Source organism: Gymnogyps californianus, chromosome 6 (genome assembly GCF_018139145.2).
Source record: "Gymnogyps californianus isolate 813 chromosome 6, ASM1813914v2, whole genome shotgun sequence".
In the NCBI taxonomy this organism is placed as follows: Eukaryota; Metazoa; Chordata; class Aves; order Accipitriformes; family Cathartidae; genus Gymnogyps; species Gymnogyps californianus.
In genome coordinates this window covers 36,270,827-36,293,179 of record NC_059476.1, presented here as the reverse complement: position 1 = coordinate 36,293,179, position 22,353 = coordinate 36,270,827, and the positions used below count along the sequence as shown (strand labels likewise).

At 37.5% G+C, this 22,353-nt stretch overlaps 2 protein-coding genes across 4 annotated transcripts in view; both read left to right on the top strand.

The window, feature by feature from the left end:
- The window catches only part of DNAJC12 (DnaJ heat shock protein family (Hsp40) member C12), a 375,633-nt gene extending 356,900 nt beyond the window's left edge, over nucleotides 1–18,733 (top strand). The window contains exon 7 of the transcript XR_007766608.1: nucleotides 18,722–18,733. The gene's annotated coding sequence lies outside the window, so the exon portion shown is untranslated. The remainder of the gene's footprint in view (nucleotides 1–18,721) is intronic.
- Nucleotides 1–22,353, top strand: part of CTNNA3 (catenin alpha 3) — a 546,120-nt gene that overhangs the window by 322,979 nt on the left and 200,788 nt on the right. Inside the window, exon 1 of one of the 3 annotated variants that reach the window (XM_050898635.1) lies at nucleotides 14,825–14,835. The exons of the other annotated variants lie outside the window; for them this stretch is intronic. The gene's annotated coding sequence lies outside the window, so the exon portion shown is untranslated. Of the gene's footprint in view, nucleotides 1–14,824; nucleotides 14,836–22,353 lie in introns of those variants that run through there. 3 annotated transcript variants of the gene reach the window in all.

Genomic DNA, 22,353 nt, shown 5'->3' with positions numbered 1-22,353 from the left:
TTCCAACAGCATCATCAAAGAAAAAGAATTATGGCAGCTGTTTTGTGGAAAGTGTAATACCAATTCAATTGATATAAATGGAATAGCATTTAAATAGATTAGAGCTGTAAATTAGAAGCATATTTTGGTTGTTAGTGGCCTAAAACATGTTAAGCTGAGAAAATATATATATATTTTTAAATTGACAGTAGTAGAGCACTGCACTGTTGGTTTAATTTGTCAAGGAATATAACAGATAGATAGATCTTACTAATCTTAGTTTTCACAAGCGTACGTACTTCAGAAATACACACATACTTCAGAAACTGAGAAGTGGCAAATATGTATGGAGCTTGGTTTCCAACTGAACATGGTGCCATGGGTAATGGATATTCCATACAAATCAGGTATAGCTAAAAGTGCTATCAAAATCAGGGAGCCTGATTCTGCAAGAAGGACAGGACAGACAGAAAGGAGATGAGTTGGCTTTGAATCCTTGCTACTTCTATTATCCATTTATTTATCAAAGAATTTACTTTTTCTTGGTGAAACATCTAATAGATAAACATCACCTGTCCCCTTTGGGACAGATGTCCAGCCTTTTGCCAGGGATATGTTTCATAAGATGGTGTTGTCTGCCATCTGTAAGATTGTGAGTTGGATGACAAGTTAATTCAGGATCGCACCCTGTACAACATTTCCAGAGTTTATGAGAAAGTTGTCAAGCATCTTTGTATTTTTATTAGAAAGTTCTTAAATGACAGTTATGATTTGCATGTTTGCAGGAGAGTCCTCACATTCATTCGTTTGTTATTTATTTCCTTCACTGTTATAAAAGCCAAGAAATGAATACCCTTACAACTTTCAGGTTATGAATTATAAATCTGGAAACCTAGTCATGTATGCTATTGCAGAATTGGGCTTGATCTCTGCAACTGGGAATAACTTAAGTCAATTATGGAAGTGCAAGATCATGGGTAGCATATACCTGGCTATGGAATACTAACAGAGACAACAGTTGAAGGTAAAATATTTTAAAAGCTAAACAACTAAGAAAAAATTGTTGCAAAAAATGGCATATGATAGTAACTGTACTAGAGAAGGCTGGTAGGTGAAGTAGATGAGACATCAGACAATTGTAATATAACTATGAAGGCAGTTTTACCATCTACATGTAGTTGTGATGTCCAAGGAGTTGGACGGATTGTGGGCACTAAATGATACAGCAAAGGCCAGTGATGCAAGCAAGACTGCCCATATTGTTAAATACAAAATACCTTCTTTATCAGAAGAAAAAGGTTTTTTTCTTTTGTCAGATGCAAATAGCCTTTATGGAACATAGGACATAGCGAAGTTGCTTGCAAGCATTGAGATGTGAAAACCAGCTCAGATGCTGGCAATCCCTAGTTTTTGTCTTGGAGAAGAAAAGCTAATAAAAAAAACCATTTACATTCTCAGTGTCCTTTTTTTCTGAATTTAAAACACCCTAGGTGTGGATCTGAGCCCACTGTAAACCTTTGACATCCATAACATTCTGTGGTAAAGAATTTCACAGCTTAACTATGTGTTGTGTAGAGAAGTATCCGTGAAACCCCCACATAATTTCATTTGCTGTCCTTGAATTCTTGTATCAGAATAGAAAATGAGCACCAGTCCCTATTTTCCTTCTCCATGCCACTTACAGACCTCTGTCATATCCTTCTTCAATTGTCTGTTTTCCAAGTTGAGTATTTCTGGTCTTTTTAAATTTTGTTTGGAAGCCATAAAAGGATCACCTTGCTACCTTCCCTGTACCTTTTCCAGCACCTTCCAGCTCATGAGGTGGTAGGTCAGAACTGTGCATGCTATTCAAGATACTCAGGGTATTTCATGATGTTCTCTGTTTCCACATCTGTTTAATTCCTAACAGTGTTTCTTAGATGACTGCTGAACACTAAACTGCAACTTTCACAAAAAGTCTATATGATAATCCCAAAATCTTATTCCTGATTAGTACTAGTCTGCTGAGGTCTATCATATATATGTAATACTGGATCCCCGCCCCCCCCCCCCCCCCCCCCCCCCCCCCCCCCGCAAATGACTCACTTTGCCTCTCTCTAGATTGAATTTCATCTTGTGTTTTATCAGCTAGTCATCTAGTACCATGAGGTCCTTTTGCAAATCTTCATTAGTTCTTTTATTTACTACTCCAAATAACTTGGTAAAAGATGCGTAAAAAAAAAAAAAAATAATAAAAAGTTAATGCAGGCACTGTGACCACAAGGAAATTTCTGGCTCATGGCTTTCTCCCAATTTCCTGCTCGTTTGTTCATGAGTTCGAAAAAAGTGATGCTAGTCTATCTGTATCAGCTGAGAATTACTGGTTACTCAGCCACCCCGATTGTTGGAGGAGCCGTAGGATCTACACGCCTGGATCTCAGTACTGCATACATAGTACAATTACTAGTCTAGCTCTTTCTTGGCGGCCTCAGGGAGGGCATTCTTCCATTGCCTCCATGTATGGAAACAGGTCTGTCCATTTCTGCTTGATTTTAACCTTGCTCTTCTAAAAGATATTTATGGCGTAAGAAAGCTTTATCATTATTTCCTTTTCATCATATAAAGGTAACTTTTTGCACTTGAAGATATGTGCTGTGAAATCAGCTGTATGTACTGTCTGCTGAAGTTTAATTTTCCCCAAGCTAAGGAAACAGTATTTTTAAAAAATGTAGCTTTTCCTGAATCCTGTCATGAGTTCAACTTCAGTAAGTCTCCTCTTTAAAAAACAGTGTCTCAGCTCTATCCTGTCAAACACACTGTTGCAGCTGAACATGTTCCACACACCTATGAGGCTTCAGAGCAACGTTGTCGAGCTGGGGTGATGAAGTGAGTGTTGCACCAATGACGAATTTGATAATATCAATTTAAAAATGGAGACAGGACAACATACTGTAATAAAGAGATGATATTGCATTCTCAAAATAATCAGTGAGCCATAATTTGAATCAGCATAGTTTTATTACCTACTCTGTCTTTTGTAAATGTTAATATACACTATTTTTCTATGACTCTGTCAGTTGTAAATGATGCTGTTGTTGCCATATTGATAAAACCATCAGTGTTTAATTTTCCTTCCATGATATTTCACTTGATTGCAGAAATTTGCAAAATAAATTTCTGAATCTGGTCCACAAAGACCTGTGTATTTGTGTAGTCAGATTTTCAGTCACATAAAAATCAATTTTAGTATTGCAGCCAGCAAGTCCAACGGTGATAGATAATGCAATGATTTTGATGTTACGGGATTATGATGTAAGTCCATTTTTAAGTAAAACAAGCCATTGATATTTGTGTTATTTCCAATTTAAGCATTTACTTGTCCGCTCAAATTAGAACATGTACTAACAACACTGCCCCCCACCCCCTGTACGCACCAGTATCACTTCACTTCTCGTTTTGCTTGTCTTTTTTCAAAGTTGAAAAAGTCAGCTAGGTATTCTGAGATTTGATTGTGTTGGTCTTTTTTCAATTTGAAACCTTATCTAACCCATTTACTCTTAACCCAAGATAAAGATTTCCCAAAGAAGATTTATGTTGCTTATATTAAGTGCCTGTCTCTCCTTTGACTAAATGACTAGTTTAGTCTTGGATGTCTCATTTCTAGATAGCTGAAGTAAGGTGAAATGACTTGTACCTTGAGAGATGAGTGTTGGTCTATTTTGAGACGTAGATTATGTTGCATTTTCTTATGCTCCATATAGCAGTTTTTAATCAGGTGTATCCTATCTTTCAGTGCATTTTTTGCATCTGTTTTTGAAAGATCAAGGATGTTTGAATAGTAGGTTATGATATTGTTTTGTATATAAATACAATAGACTGAGTTGGACATTATAAAAACAAAAGTTCATCTTCTCACAAAGGTTTCTTCAGCAATTAATTTGATATGGAAATTAGAAATACTACTTGAAATATCAAGAGAGATTTTCTGTGGTTTCTATTTTAATCTGAAAATGAAAACTTCTCAAATAGAAACAATAGGTCTTGAGAAACAACATACTTTTTTTTCCCTCTTTGAATATGAAATGTTAATTGAGCTAAGCTAAATTGCCCGCTACGCTGACTCACTGCTCATATTGTAATTTAAGAAACAAACAGTATCCTCATAGGCCAGTGGCCATTGTAAATCAGCCTGAAGACTAATATCTCCTACAAATGTCTCTCTTCTGAATTAGCATTTGGAAGTTAGTCTTTCCTTTAAAAATTGATTTAAGACATAACAATATAATACAGTTCAGAAGTATGTATATAAATTCAGTGAAGTACAAAACATCAGTGAAATGGAAAGACTGAACACCACACCAAATCTGAGGCGATGATGCTTCCAAAGGTAGTAGCAACCACAGGTAATAAATATCTTCTTGTTTTCTTATGTTTTCTCTGTCCTGAGTTTATTAACTACTCTGTGCTCTTACCCTAGAGGGTCTAGCTTCTGTTAAAAAATGCATACACTTGGGATGTTAGCCACACTTACCAGGAATATTAGCTGGTGCTTTGTGGACAGTGCTAGTATTCAAAAAGCTCAAACAGTGGCAAAGTATTTGAGATACCTTGGTTAACATCTTTGCGCTATTATAGCTGCACAATAATTGCACAAAACAGAATCTCATAGTTGTAAATGTGAATAGTATCTTCAGATATATGGAGGAAGTGAAATAGTCCTAGTTACCCAGTAAAAAGAAAACAACATTAAAATGCCCACTTTGGCTATTATATTGAACCCTTCCCAAATATGAAATGGACACTCAGCAGCTGAAGTATTTTCATGAGTACCAAAGGTCATATTAAATGTTCATCAGATGGAGGTTATTCTAGGCTACAGTGCCTTCCTTATATTGTTCATATACTGCATCAAATATTTGTAAGTCTAAATATTGATTTTGTGACATTGAAAAACTAGGATATATTGCAGAATGAAAAAAACAACCAGATTTGGGTTAAGATTCCGTCTGTACTTCTGTCTTTTTCTGTGAGCCTTGGCTAAAATAAATTCCCAAAAGGTATGTTTCTCTTCGAAAATGCTTGTTATTAATTGGAATTCCTTATTATAATGCAGCAATTTTGATAAAAATATTTCAAAAAATGAAGATTAACTGCTTTGAGATTTCACACATTTAGGTTTCGCTTTGAAATGCCTTTTCATTTAAAACATTACAATTAAATTGCAAATCTAATTGAAATGTGTGATTATATGGAAACATTTTTGCACAGTCTTGTCTTCTAGGAAATTTCAAAATTAGTTCTGAATATAAACACTATTTAAAATGATGAAAATTATGACAAAATAATAATGAAAAGCCTTAGGGGACTTGGTTGTACTTTATAGTCCCTTGTAAGACATGCCTGTTTTTAGTGAATATAGTGTTCTGGCCTGTGGTTCACTTCTACCAAAGACCAAAACAAATTCTGATAGTGAGAGCACAAGTACGTAAAAGTGAAGAAAAGGTAGGTAAAAAGGAAGACTAAAATGTCACATCTACACAAGGAAAAAGGCAGGTCCTCGGTAGCTAGAAATTTCTTGTTTGGGAAAGCTGACAGGCTGTTCTCCTGAGCTGATCTATCAAAGAGATGTAATGCTTTCTGAGAGGAGGACTGATAGGCTGGGTGAACTTGAGATTAAAAAAGGAATTTGATGGGAGCAGGGAAGAATCCTCTGATTATCTTCTCTTTTGGCACAGATGCAAATCTCCCCCTGCAGTGTTTAAAGGTCAGCTGTACCAAGCAGAGGCTGAGAGATTTAATAGAAGTGGAGGCGATGATGAAGTGAACTTTGTGTTCTTCATCTCTTCTCTCAGTACATGAATATATCATATTGTCTGTAGTTTGATCTAGTAACACTGACTTCAGATCTACTACTCTGATACATAAACTTGAGGGTTTAGCCTATAGCCTAATACTTGCCCTTGTGTTTTTCAGTTTTGACTGTATTCCAATATGACAATGCTGGCTTCTAGGAATTAGGATTTCTAAGGTTGAATCTGTTATGAACAATGGACAGGAACAGACAGCACATATATTTAAGTGCATCAGTGTTGTAATGTCTTGATATAGAACAGCAAAGGCATGCAGGATATACAGTGTGTTGTTAAAAAACAAGTTTGCCAGTTAATATAAAGATTTCCAGTACAGGAAATTCAGCACATCTATTGAAGGTGAATTCTCCTTAAGAAATCATTCTTTTTAAATGAAGTTAAAAGATGTAAAGGAGAAAAAATCTTGAGTTATAAAAATATATATAAAGAAATAAATTGTTTTGTCACTTTCTAGTTGAACAAGATACAAGATGCATAGGAACAAACTATACAAATACTGACAGAATCTTAATTTATTTTATGAAAAAAATTATTAAGATCTTGAATAAAATAAATTGCTGGCTCTTGTTACTTCAGCTACTTCTAAAACTAGCTTTTAAAAAGATGAGACTGATGTCCTGAATGTGTTGGGAGAACTTTGCTTCACAGCTTATAATTTGGGTCCGGGCACTCCTTGCTTAATATAGGGCTCCTGGCCTCTTACCTGGGGAGTTTGTCTCTCTCTCTGTATAGCAGAGCACAACAATAAGGGTAAGGGCAATTCATTTAAACCACCTTCACTGGAGAGTTCATAGTGTTTTGCCACTTCAACATGATCAAACTATAGTGTGTGGAATGACTGCATTCTGGGATTGGCACCTTTATTATTTTAAATTTAAGTATGAATATTTTTTTAGCTTGTTGGTTTAGAGCCTTTCCTATTTACCTAAGAGCTGGACCCAGAAAATGCTTTTGAACTAATGTGAGCCAAACTCATGGAATTGCTCATCCTTCACAGAAATTATGTTCTTCAAATGTAGCATTTATTTCATTTGTGTTTCAGTCACACTCTGGAGACTCCAAGAAATATCTGGGTCCCTAGATTTGGGAAAACAGATGAGACAGATAAACTGTAGAAGGAGACAGAAAGGGAGAATGCGTCTGTCGTGGCTCAATGACAGAGCCTGGAATAAAACAGAGATAAGTGAATTTAGCTAACTCAAAATCAGTCACCGTTAAACTCACTTAAGAATGTCCATGTAATGGTTTATCTGAATTAACTCCTCCTATTTAGAAAACCATTAATTGGTGCAATTTCTATAAAGAAACTGAGGTTTGAGATACACATAGATATAAAAATTATTTTTCATTCAATGCTATTACAATTACAATGCCATTTCGGCAAACAGTATGGAAGAACTTACATATGGTACAAATGAAATGTTTTCAGGGTTAAACATATTCATCAAAACGTTTGCAAAACCCAGCACAGTGGAAATAATAGTATTTGGTAATCAAAATGAATCTATATTGACAATAACTTAATAAGCATGCTACAAGAAAACTCTTCCTTTCTCTCAAGCAAAACACAGGGCCACTGGCTCTTGAACTAAAGCTTTCCACATCTGCCTCTTGTGGAAAACAGCTCTGCCAAAAGTCAGTTTCAACACGGAACCTGCAACTTAATCGTGTAAGTTGCTTTTCATTTTCTATACAAAGAGTAAATATCTATTCAAGTACAATGGTAAAATTCTCACTACTTCAATTTGTTTTATTGACATATATATAAAAGAGGATAGCTTTTATTTGCCACTTTGTTTGATTTTGTATGTAATTTGCTACATCTTTCTATGTCAAATTTTAAATATACTGACCCAGAAAATTGGGTTCTGAGAGCAACTCACCATAGCTCTGAAAGATGCAGGCAAAAAAACCCTAAAAAAATCATCTCACTCTTGTGCTTTCCTGAGCCTAGTCTACAACAAGCAACCTTCAAGCAGCCTGTGATGGCTATTATTTTAACCTCTGAACATCCAGTACATAAGGACTACATTCCTTCACATTACTTTTATTTTACTCAGAGCTAAGGATCATGGCAAGAAAACTACTTGAATTCTGAAAACCAACAAAACCCCCCAGATTTGCCACCCAAAGTAACACTTACATAGTTTCCTCGCAGATACGCACTTAATCTAAAATGGAATTTAACAATCCTTTAATGAATTTTGCTTTACATATTAAAGTACTGCATATACAAAGTACTGTCAACTGGAAGATTCTGATTTCTTTCTACCACCTTCAAAGACAATAGGGAATTGAGTATTCTCAGCACTGCACCCATTTCTATGGGTTTTCATCCCAGACTGGTAAACACTAAATAAAAATAACATTTTAATGTTTCATTACTAGTTCTTTAGTATTGATTTTACTGAGCTCTTGAAAAACAAAACTACTACTGACAGTGGCAAAACTCCACAACAACTGCATGTGTAGAGGTCAAGCTGACAGATTACTAGAACATCTTTATTAACTTTCAGGATATCAGAAGAGAGTAGAATCTTTTATCATTCTTCTTAGGATCATAATCAGAAGACAAGAAACATGAATCCTGTTATGTAGAAGTTTATAGTTTCACACAGTTCAATGCTAAGGAATTTAATCTGCAGATGTAAGATCCAAGTGTAGGGCTTGTCATTTTTTTTGCTGGCACTTTTGTTGTTACTATTCTTCTTTAACCCATAATATACTTTCAGTGGTATCATCATATAATCACATCTGTGTCAAAATAGCAATTAAAGACCCTAAGTTGAAGAGTATATCATCATCCCTAGTTTTGCATTACAGTTTAACTTCTGTTAGTCATGTGCATAAACATACACAGCAGCTGTCACTAGGATGCAGGATCCTGTTGCACAATGTGATCTGTGGACACAGAACTTACGTGTGGTTTTCTGCTTGAAAGAGCATATATCCAAGTATGAAACATGAAGCAGTTAGCGTATAGTGATATGCATGCAGAATACTGGTCAGCATTTTGGGAATAAAATGTACCTGTCAGCAGACTAGGAGGCCATTTTTTGTAAATAAGATGAGCACTTTTAAGCATGATCAATATTTATGAATGGGAAGTGGATTTTCATTACATTACCATACTAATTTCTACAATCAGTCTATCCTTGACAAATTAACTCTCCTCTCTTATCACACACATTTTTTATTTTTTTTACTCTTATTTAGCTAGTTAACACAATGCTTTGTTTTTGAGAGGAAAACCACTCTCAGTTTGCTAATTTCTATGCATCCTCAGTTTGTGTGATTCAGAATTCCCGTTCAGCACTCCCCTGTTTTTGTCTGACTTTTTCACTTTCAAGAGAGACCAGTGTGCAGCCTGCCTGTTCAGGCAGGGTTTAGTTAACGGCACATTCATGAGATCTGGGCAGCGGGGGTTCCTTTCTTGTAGGTTCTTCATTGCTGCAGTTCAGTCAAATCCAAAGATCTTAGTGGATCCATTTTAGCAATCCAACTGCTGACTTCGCTAATTTTAGCAAATCTGTGATTAGATAGGTCTGTAGCAAGCAATACCAATCTGACTACAAAACCAAAAAGTACACTTCCTCATTTTACTTACAGATAATTTTTTTCTGCAACTTTTTTAAAAATCAAACTTTTAATGTCTGAAACACAAATTTAATGCCATAAGCCCAAGAGTTAGGTCTAAACTCCTGCTTTCCAATTTCAGCTAGAATTCATTTCTGTGCTGAAGGCTCCGAGAATCCTTCAGCAAACTGACCTGCTTGTCAAGATGATGTGACAGCTGTCAATAAACAGCATAGGCAGCCTTACTGGTTACAGCCTACAAACCCTCTGTTGTCAGGTGTTGCTCTGTTTGGTTGGTTGTTTGCAGATAGCATGCAAAAGGGAAGCCTAAAGATGGTAATTGGATTTGTGGGGGTGTGTGTGGAATTATTTCTAAAATGAAAGGCAGCACGGGAAAAATGCACAAATGCTTTAAATGCAAAAATGCTTTCTAATAGAAGCAGCCTGGCAACAGTAATTGAGAAGTGGCAGGCAGATGGAAGGAAGCCTTTAAAGACAGGTAACTTGTTCTTGATGTATTGGAGCTGGTAGATGGATGCTTAATGGAGAGCTAATGTGGTCAAAAGAGTGAATTAAGAAAATTAATTCAATAAAATTAGCTTAAAGTCAAGCATGTACTTCTAAGCATATGTAAACTTTAAGACTTTGAACCTTGCTATTTTGGGCCTTACAGAGTTCCAGCATCTTGCAACAAGTCCTGAATTCATAATGTGTGAATTTTTGCACCTTTATGTCATTAATCAAATAAGGCCCAACTTTCCTATTACTGATTGAGCTTCAGGTGATAAATGGTGACATTTTCATTAATCTGCTTAATCACAGCCTTTATTGCATAAGTGTGAAGCAAGGGAACAAAAGATAAACAACCCAAAGATTTATCAGACTTTCTATGTCTGAGGGGCATATTTCAACAGCTAGAAATGTCAGCCACCTAGTACAGTGAGGCTGGGTGTACTGTAAGTTATGTGAGCTCCAAAAGGGAAATTGTCTTGGTTCAACGTGGACTCCTCATTATAATACACCCGGTTAACATTTTTGCTGATAGTGTAAAGACAGCTGACACAAGTGCAGTGGCAGTGACTTTTTTCTTGTATTACTGCAGAAACCAGATTTAGAAGTTCCTCAGAATATTAGAAATTGTGATAATTGTGATTCCATCTTACGTCCCCTAAAGTCTCATAGTTTTGATAGCACTGATCTGTAATGAGCCAGTCACCTATAACAGAATAATTCTGAAGGTGCTAAAAAAGGCACACGTCACCAAAATGTTAACATCAGTTTACTAAAGCTTGTGCTTCTTAAATACCAAATATTTCTGTGAGTGTGTGTACTTATTAGGGTTTGTGTTCCCCCCCCCCTTGGAACATGGATGCTGTGATATCTGGTGAAGGAGGAGGTTTATTCTTGTTGGTGGAGGTGGTGAATATTCTTTGTTCTACGTGATCCTCTATGCAAATTGTCAGAAGTGCATCTATTAGAGGCTGTTATCCTTCTGTCAAACGATCTGGCCTCTATTGGGTCAAACAGGCCAATGGGATCTCAAGTTCTTGAGGACAGAGAAACGTATCTATATGTATAACATGTGTGTGTATATATATGCATGTATGCATAGAGAATAGGTTTGCATTAATTTCACCTCTTTTGGAAACCAGATTTCTGGCCTAAAACATGAACTTTTGTTGTAAGTTGTTATTCCACAGGCTAAGAGAACTCAAGAGGCGTATGGATGACGGAGGTCATTAGAGACAGCTAACATGGCTTCAAAAAGGACAAATTGTGCCTGACTAATCTGGTGGCCTTCTACGATGGTGTGACTGTGTTGGTGAATAAGGGAAGAGCAACAGACGTCGTCTGTCTTGACTTCTGTAAGGCCTTTGACACGGTCCCATACAACATCCTTGTTGCTAAATTGGAGAGAGAGGAGTTTGATGGATGGACTATTTGATGGATAAGGAATTGGCTGGATGGCTGCATCCAAATAGTTGCAGTCAACAGCTTAGTGTCCAAATGGAGATCAGTAACAAGTGGTGTCCTTCAGGGGTCCGTATTGGGACCGGTTACTGTTCAATATTTTTATTAATGACATTGACAGTGGGATTGAGTGCACCCTCAGCAAGTCTGTGGATGATACCAAGCTGGTGCAGTGAATATGCTTGAGGGAGGGGATGCCATCCAGAGGGACCTTGACAGGCTTGAGAGGTGGGCCTGTGTGAACCTCATGAAGTTCAACAAGGCCGAGGGCAAGGTCCTGCACCTGGGTTGGGGCAATCCCAAGCACCAATACAGGCTGGGCTATGAGTGGATTGAGAGCAGCCCTGAGGAGAAGGACTTGGGGGTATTAGTGGATGAAAAACTGAATATGAGCCAGCAATGTGCTCTTGCAGCCCAGAAAGCTAACCGTATGCTGGGCTGCATCAAAAGAAGTGTGACCAGCAGGTCGAGGGAGGTGATTCTGCCCCGCTACTTTGCTCTGGTGAGACCCCACCTGGAGCACTGCGTCCAGCTCTGGGGGCCCCAGAACAAGACAGACATGGACCTGTTGGAGCAGGTCCAGAGGAGGGCCATGAAGATGATCAGAGGGCTGGAACACCTCTCCTATCAGGAAAGCCTGAGAGAGTTGGGATTGTTCAGCCTAGAGAAGAGAAGGCTCCGGGGAGACCTTATTGTGGCCTTTCGGTACGTAAAGGGGGCTTATAAAAAAGATGGAGAGATTTTTTTTTTTTTACCAGGGCCTGTAGTGATATGACAAGGGGTAACGGTTTTAAACTGAAAGAGGGTAGATTGAGATTAGATATAAGGAAGACATTTTTTACGATGAGGGTGGTGAGGCACTGGAATTTTTCTGGGTATTTTACCACTGCCAAATGGCTCTTGAACTAGTATTTTTTTTCCCCCACTGCCAGGTTGATGCTTCTTACAAGACTGTACTTAATAACGTGAATTCTTGAATCCATTGAAATAACTGAGAAATGTTCTTGTTCTGAAATACAGTTTGTGCACAATGCTTAAAGGACCTATCTAATATCTTGTGTTTGAGGCAAGAAAACAAAAAGTAGGACATATGCTTTCATAATAGAGACTTAACAGCATAAATAAAATAATAGTGGCTGAACTCTCCTTAAAAAAAAAAAAAGGCAAGGAAATTATCAAGAAAACATACTATGGGAAGTCATGGACTAGAATTTCTGATCACAAGGAAGGCAAGTGATCTTTGTTTAACAGGGAAGTTTGGTGGTTTTGTTTTTGACAACTTGGCTGAGACAAAAGGCACATACTGTTAGGTATTTCCCCTTGGTGTGATTAATCTTCTGCAGCAGCTCTTTAAAAGAAACTGAACAACAAACTCAAGCAATATGCGATAATGTCAACATAGTTACTTCCAAGGAGATCACATTGCTCACATTTTAACATCATTATACTAAACTGCTTTTTAGTAACTGTTAGCCTAGTATTCAAAATACTGAGTTCATGACAAATACCTAAAATTTTCTTTACCTGAAAAACACAGGCTGGTCTTGCTAGACACAAGGAACCTCCTTGCTAGACTCAGTAAGACAGAATTAAAGTATCTAGGCATGTTTTCTCTTAATGAACTGTCCTCAGTCGCAACGCTATCAGCTCTATTTTACCCAACTGGTCCAGTAAAGGGACAGACGGACAGTAGTGGCCATATCCCATGTACTTTTGTGATGGGAAGTTCAGATCACCATTCTGAGTTTTAGCTTAATTAACATGTATTCTGTCAGCCCTTTATTAGGATTCATTTATAGGTTATAATTCTAGATTTCCTTGCACAGAGATTTGTTTCCTTTGAAACACATTAGTAACCCCCATATCTCATACTCTGTTGTTGTTGGACAGATGTCTACTGTGCGTTAGGATTGTTTCTCATCTGTGCATCGCTTTGCAGTGATTAATAGTGAATTCATTTGTCCTTTTTCAAGGTCAGTGTGTACTGTAAACAAGATAGAGACTCCATAGGAGTTTTGTCAGTGAATTTAGTAGGATCACAATCCTACACTTTGAATTCTATCAACATGCTTAAGGGTGAGCCCATGCGATGCCTCAGACTGCATTGCAATCTGCAGTTTGGAAATCTGGATGATTTTATATGTAAGTTTTGGTTGCAAGGCTTATAAACGGTTTTAAGTGTTTTCCTTTGTGATCAATTTTACCTTTCCTAGACCAGACATCACATTGCGAAAATGAGTCAAGGATTTCTTATAAAATGTTTTATGAACCTTTAAACTCAATTAACATGAAATAAAGACTTCCACTGACACAGAACCATTTTATGTTAGTACAACATTTATTCCATATAAACTGGAGTAGCTAGGAGACTACCTCCAGCTCTACTGCAATTGGAATTTGCTGTCTATAGATGGCTTTCACAGTAGCTGCAGGAATGCAGCTCATGACACCATTCACAAAGAGAAGAAAAACTGATAAACCTGAGAAAAATTACTTAGATATTCATTTAAGGGATAAAGGACGGGTAGAAATGAACAAGAGGATTTAATTGTATGTTTACAAGATATTTGAAATGTAGCCTGTAGTGAATGTGTAAGAATATACTGTAATGCAGTAATGACATAATGTAATGCATAAGAATATACTATGTGCCTGTGGCACAGATTAGATTTTTACCACTGGAGCAGTGTAACATTTATTTTGCTTTACAGACAACTTAGTTATCTAGTATACATACATGTATGTACTTCATTATGAGTGAACAATGGATTGCTTTATAGCCACTGCAAATACAACTGGCTTGAGCATTTCATAAAAAGCTTCCTAAGCATGTTTACAGCTTTAAATTTCTATTTAAAATTTCGATTCACTTCAGTATGGAAAGTTTTTTGCATAGAGTTAGCATATACTCAGACCTCATGCCTGTCCTGTATGGTTAGTTAATATTCAGTGAGAAGAAAAGAAAGCCATTGGCAGTAGGAAACTACGGTGTTTAAAGTGGCTTATTCACGAAGCTACTCTTTCAATGAAAAGGCTCTTTTAAGCTTTGCAGGCACAGGCCCTTCTGACCCGGCCGTCGGCGTCGCGAGGGCCGGGGCGGGCGCTGCCGCGCTCCGTACTGCGGCCCCTCGCTTCCCGGCGGGGGAGCGGCCGACTCCGCCCAGAGCCCCACACAAGGCCGCCCGCCCGGCGCCTCCCCGCCGCTCAGCGGCCTGCGCGGGGGACGGCTGGCTGCCGAGGCCCGGGCGCCCATCCCTTAGACTCGGTCCCATTTCAGCGCTGCTGGCCTAGGACGCGGTCACCACATCCCTCTGGTACAGAGCGAGCCAGGGAACGTGTGCCAGGCCGGCCAGGGGCCTCGCAGCCGCCATCTTGCGCCCCGCCCCTCGCCCCTCCCCGAGCCTTCTGGAAGGTTCCGCAGCCGCCTTGCGGTTGTGATGAGGTGCTCGGAGGCGTTCGGGTGAGTGGTGGTGGGTCCTGCCCGGCGGCAGCGGGTGGGTTTGGTTGCACATTTCTCTGTTGAGCTTTTAACGTAGATTGCTAAACATGCGTTTTCATCTCCTTCAAGGAGAATTCCGCTGTTCCTGGCCGAGGCTTTTCTGAGTGCTGAGCTGCTGAGTCCTGAGGGGAAAACTGCACGGGCAGGCAGTGTGTGGCCCAGAGCGTGCAGGGCAATTCAGGCTGCTAAAAACTAGTAATATCTTGTGTTTTTTCTTTCTTATTAAGTCATCTGTGTTAAGAGGTGTTGTTTTCCTTTTGCAAGCAGTAAGCTTGATGGCCTTGTCATTTTAAGGCTTAATGTTGTGCAGCAAAAAATGTAAACTATCAACCCGTGAGGCAACTACAGAAAACAAAATATTAAGAAGTACCTTTTTTCCTAGGTTGCCAAATTTTCAGTTTCAGTTCTTTGACTCAGAATGTTTGGTGCTTTTTGAGGTGAAGGACTGCATTTAAGCAGTAATGAGCTTTTGGGAGCACTTGTGCGAGCAGCTGCTCGTCAGTGGAAGTAAGGGATATACCGTCCAGGTGAGAGTAGTATTTTGGTCAGTATTTGTACTTAATTATTATGCATTATCCTTATGCTTAAAGCTGTTTGGTGATAGAGTGATAAAGTAGTCCTTCTCCTCTGGATATTATTTTTTCAAGTCCTGTTCAGTGGAAGCAGAACAAGAATAGACTAAAGGTCTTTTTAACAGCACTGAAGACATTAAGGTATATTGTATCCTGTGTAACTCTGTGAAATTAATGCATTTTTTGTTTATGGTATGTACAAACTTAGGCACCTGTGTGCTGTGATTGTTTCCTGTCTTGAATGAGGCTATATGAAAGGCTGTACCTTGCTTTCTGGTAATCATTAAGGTAGTCTTCTCTACGAGGGTTCCTCTGAGTTACTCTCCTTTATTTTAATTTCAGGAAACAGTAGTTGTCAACATTTCAACTGTTGGAAAGCATGGGGGGTGGGGAGTGAGTCATCCAATTAATTCTAAAGTGTAAAACCAAAAATTTTTCTGAAAATAAGATTTTTTTTTTTCTATGTGCAAATGTGTTGTCAGTGTTGCACACCATTTAGCATTGAATTGGTGCTATCCTGTCCCAAAAGTTGGAGGGAGACAATTGGGTTGGAGTCAGATTCCAAGAATAATGAAAGAGACTTAACTCATGAAAAGTTCTGAAATGGGACTTTTTGTCTTTCTGAAAAACCAATATTTGAAAAGAATTCTTTAAACACATCTGATGTATTTATTCTGTGAGGTAGGAGGAGCTGGTGATTGTGCGTCACATAAGGTGCCTTAGGCTCTGACCTGCTTTCTTCAGTAAATTTCATCCTATTTTAAATTGGAAGATGGACCTTGTACTTGCTCTGGGAAGGCTTTCAGAGTGCTAGAATTCAGATATTACTGCAAGCTGAATGTTGAAAAAGTTGGATGACACTTTTATTTTGTTTTGTTTTGTATGGGTATCAGGAAAATTACTTCTATGATAAAGCATTTTTTTCCCTTTTGAGGAGAAGTCTTCTCAGGATTGACAGTAAGGATGCCTAAAGTTTCAGGTTAATTCTTCCTGTCACGCAGTATGAAAAGATAGGCAGCTTTATACTGTTTCTAATTGTTGTTATATATTCATTCTATCTATGTTTTAGTTTGGATTTACATTATAGTACTAACCAATTTGTACCATTAATAATAAGTTAGCAAATACTGCATTCATTGATACTGTGTTGTCCCAGTTTACTAACCATATATCCTGGTATACATGGTTGAATGGTTTTGTGGATTTATTTTGCTGTACTGATTTGGTTCAATTAAATATCTAGGGAGGAAAAGTGTATTTCTGGAAAGTCAGTGACACCTTTTGGTGCAAACCCTAACCAAGGTCAGTGATAGTATTTGGGATTTTCACAAGTAAAGTGGAATTAGAATCTTGTCCTATGCATTGGTATGTTTTAGTACTCCTTTGGTTATTGCTAGTATCATTGAACTTCTGTTCAGTAGTTTGCAGGGAAATACAAAGTTGCTCTGCTGATTTCAGGGTTAAGGATCTAAGGTAGTCTTTTTGCTCTTAGCCCTGTGAACAAAAGGACAACCCATCATCATGAAATTTTGTTTGTTGTCTCAAGAAGAGATTACTTTTTTAAGAGAAATTGGACATGCTGAATTCTGTAGTAATTTTCAGAGGATAAAGTTTCACTGTTTTTGAATTTGTCACACGCAATTTGTAACAATACTGTGTCGTGCAGAAAATTAGGTACTATTAATGGTGGATGTGTGAAAATTAATATCGAAGTTTGTATGACTGACGTGAGCTACTTTATTTCTGATAATACAGTGAATTGAATTCGTATTATTGAGTAAGTGTATGCTTGTATCTCCCTGTCTTGTTCCGTTTCAACTATGGAGAAGAAAGTGTTCTTTTGTTGCTGAAGAGTTCATTTATGCTTCTAGGTAATGTGCATTAACATCCTGCATGTCAAACTATGCAGGTGTAGCTAACCCTCAATGTGTTATTGTTGACTCTCCTATTGTCCTCATCTTAGATGTAAGTATTCAAGCACCGCACGCATCTATAATTCTGTACCAGTAGTTAATAATAATGGTAGTTGGGAATGAACTAGGATATAGATTAACTGCTTCTTAGTGCAAAAAATACGTATTCCGGAAACCTGTACTGCTATATACTTTCTATATTGTCAAAGCAGGTGGTTGATATTAATGTTAGATATAAAATGAATTGCCGTAGTCTCTGTGGAGGCAAAAGTTCTGTGAAGGGCTGATCCCGAGATGGATTAAATTTTGGAGGTATGTTTTGTTGCACTGATCTTTCATTTTCTTTGATTATCTGTGGATTTGTTGGTGGGTGTCCTGTGTCTCCCCCCACCCCTGCTTATGTCATGATTTTTTTGTAAGTATTTGTGATACAGTATTTATTAGATTTTTGAGTGGCTGTTCTTTGTAACTTTCCAGAGGTGAATTCTGTTTTTCATGTATTGTCAAATTAATTAATTTATGCTTAGTATGATTGACCTTTTATTTATAAAAATGTAAGTCTGTAGCATGTATAACCAATCCAGGTGTTGCATCAGAACAATGTCCTTAAAGCATAACTGTTTTTGTAAAAGGATAAATATCTGATTTTTGTAGGGGACTGCTTCTATTTTGACCTCTTTCAAGAACTGTTACATGAACTGGTTTTGTTTCTCATTCATAAACAATCATTTAATGTTCTATTTGTCAGGTGTCCTACTTCTTCAAGGAATTGAAAACATTTACATTGAAATGAAAGGATTTGTGGTATTGTAACTAAGTGATTACACTGCTGGAAAGAAGTCTGTTTGCTCTCCTGCTCCACTAATATTTATTAAGTGCTAAGTGAGAGCTGTGTGGTTTCATTTTGTTAGCATACTGAGCCTTCTTAGCTCATGCTGCTTTAAATAATAGAGGGTGTATGCATCTTGGAGGAAATACGCTGCATCTCCTGGGATCGATTTCCATCTCAGTTAACCAGTCAGAGGCAGAGAGGTGAAGATTTTGATTCTGACAACAAGAAGAGTCTAAGATTTTGTGGCTAGGGGAAACAAAGGTCACCCGAGTATGCTTGGGTATTTGTATGACAAAACCATATGTTATTTAGTCTAACAGAAAAACCCTTAAAACAAGGGTCATGGATATTGTTCCGTAGAATATTTGAATAATGAGTAATAAGAATATAAATGAGGATGTATTCATGCATATGTTTGGATCTTGCCTTTGTTTTATAGAGGAAAAGGGCCTGAAATCTTGAGTATTCTAACAACAGTTTATTGTATGTGCTGTATTTGCTTCTTTATTATTTAGGTGCAGGAGATAGAGGGTTTTGTGCAGGGAGGAAAGGAAAAAAGAAATGTTCATGCAGAAGGAAAGAGATATTTGGAAATGTTACACTGAAACACCTAAGAAGATACAAAAAGATTAGTTGATGGGAGGGAACGGGCAAAATATTGCCTCTCATAAGATGGTATTTTATTTAAAAACTGCAAAATATATGGGATATTTGGAACTTGAGATGTTGTATTTGTTTTGAGAACTGGTTGATCCACCATGATCCTTACTGGCTTTCACTGGTGATAGATGTTTATCAAATCCTGCTAATGTCAGACAGGTCGATGTCAGACAGTTGAGCCCAGCTCACTAATCTGTTCAAAAGCACTTCTGTGTGTGTGGTGCCCAGTTCCCTCAAGGACTGTAGATTCCGGCAGTGAGTTTTGATCACTCCTCTTCCTAGATATTTTAAGGAATTGGCTAATTCTGTGCACAACTGATGGCCTCTTTCTCTTGCTTCATGGTTAACTGCTATCTTATTTGCCAAGTTTGTTGTCAGGCTGAGATAAGGAAAATCAGAAGGTTGGTTATGGGTTATGTGATTATAGAATTGGATAGTCACTTTCTCCTTTGGAAAACCGTGCTTTCTTCTGGTTTAATATAACATACAACATCTCTGTCTACTGCTAAAATAATTTTTTGTCTTTATACTGACTTTTTTTTCTGTCTGCATGAAGAAAGAGGTAGGGACAAGGCAGTAAAACGGTTGGGTTTTAGTCCTTTGCTTGTCCTATTCTTTTCAGGTAGTTTTCTTTATATTTCTGTAGTCATGCGGTACTGCTGGAAAGCGCTCTGTTGCTAACATTTCAGCAAATGGTGCTAAGGGAGAGGTTTCATAAAGTAGTTTACATTTAGATCTTTCACCTGCTGTTATGTGTGGGCCCATGGAAGGACCTTCCTTCAGATATCAAAGGCCACTTCGTGGTTATTCCCGTGGATTAAGTCTAGTGCTGGTGTGGATGGTACATTTTTTGAGAAACTGTCAGACACAGGTCACGCCCATAGACAGTTTCTGTTTAGTGGACTTTTCAGCTAACTTGGGTTGCCAGAGCACAAATGTAATCCAAATACAATATCTTTTCTTTGGTTGTAACTGGGGCTCTGCACACTGAGGTCTAGAGAGGGAATCCTTAACTTAGTTCTTCAACTTGGGTGTTTACTGTGACCCAAAGCAGTGAGAGAAAGCTTAATGGGGTTCTGCATCAAGCCTGACACCTTTATTGAAAAGGAAATTGTTTCTGAAATGTTACTGTGCAGAATTCTCCCTTACACATGTGAGATCTTTACCTCAGAGTATTGTGTTTGTTTATTTTCCATTTTTATTTTGGTTGAGGCCCAGTTTATGAAAACAGTCTCCTAAATGAACTTGTATGAGATAAGCCTTGTCCGAGCACATGGAACTTGAAATAAACCAGTTGCAATGGGTTGTTCTAGATTTATGTTGGTTAAAAAAAGAGAACAATCTAGTCCATTGCTATTCAAATACCTTCATTAATTAATTACGGAAATAGAATCTTTAGCATGCTTGACAAATAACATTACAGGAAACATTAAAAGTTATATAATACTCTGAGGAGCGTCTTCATGTTAACAAGGTAGTTGGTTACAGTTGAGCAGGGGCAGTGATAAGCCTGCGGTGTACAAGGTAGAGCTAATTTTGTTGAATCATTAGTGATTATGGCATTAATGGAGTACTGTGTAATTCAGTTCTGCAGAAAATGGAAGAGACAGACATGCAAAATTAAGAGAAATGCAAAAGGAACCAAAAGATGAGTGAAGAGGCTTGCAGATATGTAGTGCCCCACAGTAGTTAAATTAGCAGATTCAAGAATCTGGAATAGTGGAAGGTGAAAAGTTAAGAGACAGGTAAAGCAACATAATACATGTTAAATGTATTTTTCAGTATAGTTTCTTACTGTATTCCCACAAAAGTAAAAACTAATAAAAATTAAAGTAATAGTGTAACTTTTGACCTGAAGTATCCTAAAGCATTTTATAAACAATGCAAAAATAACGTATAAACTCTGGCAGCAGCTTGTAAATAGCTCAGTATTACTATTTGACTTGATCTGGAAGGAAATCAAGTTTTACAGTAGAAAATGGGCTGGAAAACAAGCAACATTGTGATGTTACTTTATTGCCCACTGTAGGTAAGTTTTCAGTCCACAGGAATATGGTTTTTTTTCACTCTAAACAAACATTTTAGACGATGTAAGTTTTATTAAGCTCATAAAAATGCACATAGTAATCATAAATGCATATAAAAATGCAGCAACGACTAGAAGACATACATACATCAATGTAGCCTTTTCCTTAAAAAAGTACACAGTCATTATTTATTGTTGACCTTCCTAGTTTTTCCATGGTATTTTTTTGTATGAACAGTCATTTTCCTCAAAAGACTTTTTAAGACTTCATGAATAAAGCTAGTGGTAGAAGCTTAGAACACGTAATAAACTTGTAGAAGATAATTCAGTATACCACAAAATTAGAAGCAAAGAATGTGTGAGTACCTTTTTTCATTTATAGTTGGAGGAGAGCAGACTAACAGTTAAAATCAATTTATGTAGAGTATCTAATTTCTATCAAAAGCCATGTTGACTGCTGTAATGGTGAAATTCATGTGTTATTCCCCAGCTCGGTATTCAGTTGCTCTCCTACGAATGAAATATCTTCTGAACTGTGATTACTCAAGATTAATCTCTACCTTAATGCATTGCTTTATTGTATTTGTGTCCATTTTTGTTTTTGTTGTCACATCCCGCCCCCCCCCCCCCCTTTTGTTTGTGTTTGGTGCCCATCTCTTTGGCAATTACAAAGATAAAGCTTGATGGATCAGAAGGTCTTTGAGGCTTTGCCTTTTGTGAAACATCTGGCAAAGCAAGGTCCTCATCTTGGATTACGCCTTTTTAACCCCTTACATTACAGTCGTCATGTCAGTGACTTGGTAAATTCATATAAGCGTTAAAGCGACAGCGTATCTGTTTACTGTTCTCAAGAGGTATGTGTAAGAAATACTTGTGCTTGGTTTTGAGGAACACCAATAGGTTTTTGTTCTGATCTTTATTACATGCATTTAAAAACAAAAAAAAAATAGGACTGGTGAAACAACACGATCAGTATTTTAAGCTTTCTAGTAAAGACTGTATTTGAAATCTTGTAACACACAAGTTAAATTTTCTTGAAATTCGAAACATGTCAGGTTTTATTTTAGACATATCATTGTTTTTCCTTGTTTTTGATTAAGAGTATATTCCAAACACTTAAATATCAACAGAGCATTCATCATCTAAGGCTATACGCACTCCCAGCATGGTCTTAAGAATTTCTATATGGTTATCAATGGGAGGGATTGGGTTGCCAGAGAGTTCTTCACACTATGGTGAAAAACTTCACAAAGAACAAACTTTGGGCTTACCCTGCAGTGTAGTGAAGGACCTTGTTAACTTTAGGGTAGGCAGAGCTTTGGAAGGTCTTTCCTCAGTGGAAAGAATTTCTTGACAGGAAGTATTTACTATGAAGAATAGGAAGTCTTCACCAAGAAGAGGAAACACAAGTTTTCTTGGAATTAACAAGTTATTCATCCTTAGTGATTTACAGTATGGGTGAGTCTGGATAAAATA